Source organism: Mauremys mutica, chromosome 7, assembly GCF_020497125.1.
Source record: "Mauremys mutica isolate MM-2020 ecotype Southern chromosome 7, ASM2049712v1, whole genome shotgun sequence".
Classification (NCBI taxonomy): Eukaryota; Metazoa; Chordata; order Testudines; family Geoemydidae; genus Mauremys; species Mauremys mutica.
The window spans coordinates 90,494,862-90,499,781 of record NC_059078.1 but is presented as its reverse complement, the minus strand read 5'-3'; positions in this window follow the sequence as shown (position 1 = coordinate 90,499,781).

Here is a 4,920-nt window from a genome sequence, read left to right as displayed (position 1 = left end):
CAGTTAAGTAAAATTTTTATCTTGTGTTATCACAGTCAGAGACTGAAACCAAAGGAATTTAACAAGCACCTAGTCAGTGCAGGTCAGGCTTCTAACAGAGTCCTTAATTGGAATGTAGTACATCTTACAGATGAAATGGCTATACACTGAGAGAGTAAGCTTTTTACCACTTCTTTCTTGTGAGACGTAAGCAGCATTAAACAATTTATCATTGAATTTCAACTTTGATTTGTTTCTGAACATCTAAGGAGTTTTTTTTTAAAAAGCACAAATGCTTCCAACTCACCCTTCAGCATCTTTCACGCAAGTTTAAAACCAATCCAAACGTAAATAAATGGAGCAATCCAAACCCTCTAGGCATGGCTTGTGTGGTCCTCACAGTTGTGACTACAGTAAGTGCCAATATGTGTACTGTAGTGAGTTGTTGGACACTGAACATCTGCTTTATCCCTGGTTATGTAAAGTGGCCCATGTTTAAAGTTACTTCACTTTTCTGAGGACTCTATTTATGATACAGGGGGGCAAATTCTCCCCTGGCCTACTCCCAGGCCTCTCAGAAGCAGGAGGGATTTTCCAAGCAACAGCTTAGAGCAGCAGCAGCGGCAGGGTACAGAAAGACCATTCTGAGGGTCCCTCTATCACACACCCCTGGATGCCAGCAGATGGCTTTTACCATTCAAGCTCTGAATATTATTTTGACTGTGAATTGACTGCTGGCCCAAACTTCCATATGCCCTTTTTGATCAGTCCCCACAAACCAAACAGTAATGGTTACACCCAGGGCCGCCCAGAGTGGGGGGCAAGTGGGGCAATTTGCCCCGGGCCCCGGGCTCCGCAGGAGCCCCCAAGAGAACAGCTGAGGCTCCCGCCTCTGCTCCTCTCCTGGAGCCTTAGCGTGTCAAGCGGCATCCTCAGACAGCGCCGCAGCGTGTCTCCAGCAGGGCCCCTGAGCCCCGCCCCGCTCCGCTCAGAGCCGCATGGTCAGGGGACGGGGCTGCGAGCTCCAGGCTGAGCTCAGCTCCCTCTGCTCGGCGTGGCGCTCCCAGCCCCGCCCCCTCACCACGTGGCTCGGAGTGGGGCGGGGCTCAGGCCCCACCGGAGACACGCTGCAGCTGTTCAGCGACACGCTCAGGCTCCAGGTGAGCAGGGAGCCGGGGGTAAGAGGTTAGGGCCGGGGGGGTTGGCTAAGGGGCAGGGAGTCCTGGGGACAGTCAGGGCACAGAGAGGGGGCAGAGGTTGGGGGGCCGGTCAGGGGGCAGGGAATGGGGGGGGTTGGATTGTGGGTGTTCTGGGGGGGTCTGTCAGGATTCAGTGCGGGGGGGGTGGATAGGGGTTGGGGCAGACAAGGAGCAGGGGTGGGGTCCCAGGGTGGTGGTGGGGGGGGTCTCTGGGGGACAGTGAGGGGACAAGGAGCAGGATGGGTCAGGGATTCTGAGGGGGGCGGGCAGTCGCGGGGGCAGGAAGTGGGTGGGGGTCAGATAGGGGGCAGGGCCAGGCTGTTTGGGAGGCACAGCCTTCCCTACCCTAAAGCTCATTCAGCAGTTTGAGGCTTGCAGAAGAGCCAAGCTGTTAGCTTTTCCATTAGGGCTACCATCCCTTTCACTTCTCAAATGCCAAATTATAGTCTACATGTAATTTCAGTGCCATAGGGAGATTCATGTCAGGGGAGAGTAGCTTCATTTAAAATTAGCCACTGGGGGGAGGGATCACATGAGAAGAGCAATATCCTTCCCAACCCTACCAAGGGAGACCCCTCTCCCCTGCATTCCCTGAGGCTTCAGAGGGGTTAATTCAGTGGTTCTCAAACTTTTGTCCTGGTGACCCTTTCACATAGCAAACCTCTGAGTGCGACCCGCCCCCACCCCTTTATAAATTGAAAACACTTTTTTATATATTTAACAGTATTATAAATGCTGGAGGCAAAGCGGGGTTTGAGGTGGAGGCTGACAGCTCACTTCCCCCAGTAATAACCTCGTGACCCCCTGAGGGGTCCTAACCTCCAGTTTGAGAACCCCTGGATTAATTTAATTTTAGCACCCTGTGTCCATTCACATGCATGTGCTATTTTGAGCATTTCAGTTTTGACAACATAGGCTCATCCCAGAATCTGGAACAAGCTCAAATGCTCAGTTCGTGGAGTATGTACATAAGCTATACTAAAGACAAACCCACAGTAACCGTCTCCAGTTTGTGAGGGACCACATGGAGCCAGTCTCTAGGAAACAGATAAATACATGGAGATTAAGTCCATTAATGGCTATTAGCCAGGATGGGTAAGGAATGGTGTCCCTAGCCTCTGTTTGACAGAGGGTGGAGATGGATGGCAGGAGAGAGATCACTTGATCATTACCTGTTAGGTTCACTCCCTCTGGGGCACTTGGCATTGGCCATTGTCGGTAGACAGATACTGGGCAGGATGGCCTTTGGTTTGACCCAGTATGGCTGTTCTTATGTTCTAACCTAAATGAACCCAAAGTTATGGAGATAGATATGAGTCAAGGAAGCCAGCAGAGTATCAGAAACCTGGAAAAATCTCTGCCTGGATGGGCTCAGGTGTTTGGTTACAAGCTGAGGTTGTTCAAAAGTTTTGGATTTTTTTTTAAGCAGAATTTTTTTATTGTTTCTTTAAACAATCAAACACAGCAAGCAGCAAATATTTGGCCACACACTTCTGAAACCTCAAACCATGTTCAGGTTTTGGCAGACTAATTTCAGCTTCTCAATCAAAAAAACCACAACAAATTTTGAAGGAAAGCAGACATTGTCCGTGATTTTTTTCTGCTTTTTAAAAACCCCTAGTTTTCAATCCAGAAAAAGTTTTGATGGAAAATATTTGTCCAACCCTTTTAATGAGCTTTAGTGCCTTTTAGCACTAGCTGATTCTGAGAACCAGTAATACCTTGTAAATAAGTTTTCTCAAAACTGGGTTTGTGCCAAAATGCGGAAGGTTTATTTTTCCCAGGGGCGCCCCTGGGGGGGAGCTAGTGGGGCAATTTGCCATGGGCCCCGCAAGGGCCCCCAGGAGAATATAGCATTGCAATTTTTTTATAGAAGGGGCCCCCAAAATTTCTTTGCCCCAGGCCCCCTGAATTCTCTGGGCGGCCCTGGTTACACCAACAACAAACAGGATGCAGAGATCACAGCTATTAATATTTGTATTATTATAGTGATTAGGAGCCCTAGTTTTGGGCCAGAACCCGGAGCTGATCAGAAATAGGTCTCTTCCCAACCATCATAGAAAATGTTGACTTTTTGTCAAAAAGTTGAAAACCTGGGGGGGGAAAACACAATTTTTGGAGAGAGGGGTTAGTTTGGCAACCAAGCACCAACATATTTTCTGCTGAAATCCAAAAGATTTTCAGTTTTGGGCAAAAAGGTTTTGAACTTCAGACCCAAAAAAGACATCATAATTTTGAGAAAAGCCGGCACTTCCTGCAAAAATGTTATCTTTGAAATCCCAATTTTCTGTTGAAAAAAGTTTCAAAGCCAAATTTTCAACCAACGCCAGCATCAGAATGTCCATCAAGGGAGAGTTCACAGAAGCACATGATAGCCACAAGCGCCCGACACCAGAGAAAGTACAAAAGGTCAGCATCGCTGGCTGGGGAAAAGGTGGAGCCAGATATCTCGGGATGTGTTAATTCAATGCATCCTTTGAAGTTGTCTTCCTCCAATGTAACACTTGAAGGCCCCCAACTGGCATTTCCACTGCCTCTTCTCCCCAAAGGCCTGGTCTACACTAGGGTGGAGGGTCAAACTAAGGTACGCGACTTCAGCTACGCGAATAGCGTAGCTGAAGTCGAACTACCTTAGTTCGAAGTACTCACCCGTCCAGACGCCGCGGGATCGAAGTCCGCGGCTCCCCCATCGACTCCGCCACCGCCGTTCGCGGTGGTGGAGTTCCGGAGTCGACGGGAGCGCGTTCGGAGTTCGAACTATCGCGTCTAGATTAGACGCGATAGTTCGAACTCCGAGAAGTCGAACGCTACGCGTCGACCCGGCAGGTAAGTATAGACCTGCCCAAAGACACTACACCAGACAGGCTGAATGTGGCTCAGTATCTATAAGAAAACCTTGAAAAAATAAAATTTTATTCCAAGGTTTATTGGCAATTAATGGCCAAACCCTGCTCCCTTTACTCTTTAATAGGAATTTTGCTTAAAGCAAGCAGGATTGGGCTCAAAAAGGTTCCATTTTCAAGAACTGCAAATGGCTGATGACTATCAAAGCTTCCTTCCTCACAGGCCGTTTTCTTCTCCATATAGCAAAATAATAGATTCTTAAGGGCTAGATTGTCTTCGTCCATTCCAGGGGCATGCAAGGCGAGAGGGTTGAAACCCTCGCCCTACCCTCCCAGTCAGGAATATTCACAGTCCCTGTGCTTCCTGCACCAATGTCTTTTGACTGTACCACCTCACTATATTAATCTCCCATATAAGTAACCTTTTCATTCTTATCTTTTAAACCACATCCATCCCTAATTTGCCACTGTCAACATCATTAATAGCAAATTTGCTAGTATATTCTCTCTAGGTCACCTTGCAAGAGAGGTACATAGGAAATTAACTGGATTCAGTTCATGGGCTTAATCCTATATCAGTATTATCTGGGCTTTACACACCTGACACTTCTCACCTCACTTGGAATATGCACAAACTTTGCAGCAGGTTTTTCAGGAACTGGCTTGCTGACTTATTTCCATGGTATTTAGCCTGAGTTTATTATTTACTTGTTTAAATCTGAAAGCATGCAACGTCTATTAGTTTGCTCTTTGCCAGTGTAGTGTAATTCCATCAACTAATCTGCCTTTTGTCTGATATTTAGCAATGCTTCAGTTTTTAATCCTTTTTTCGGTCACATCAAGCACTGTAAACGTTAGTATGGGGTTCACACAAGCATAGCAGTACAAACGGAACCTGC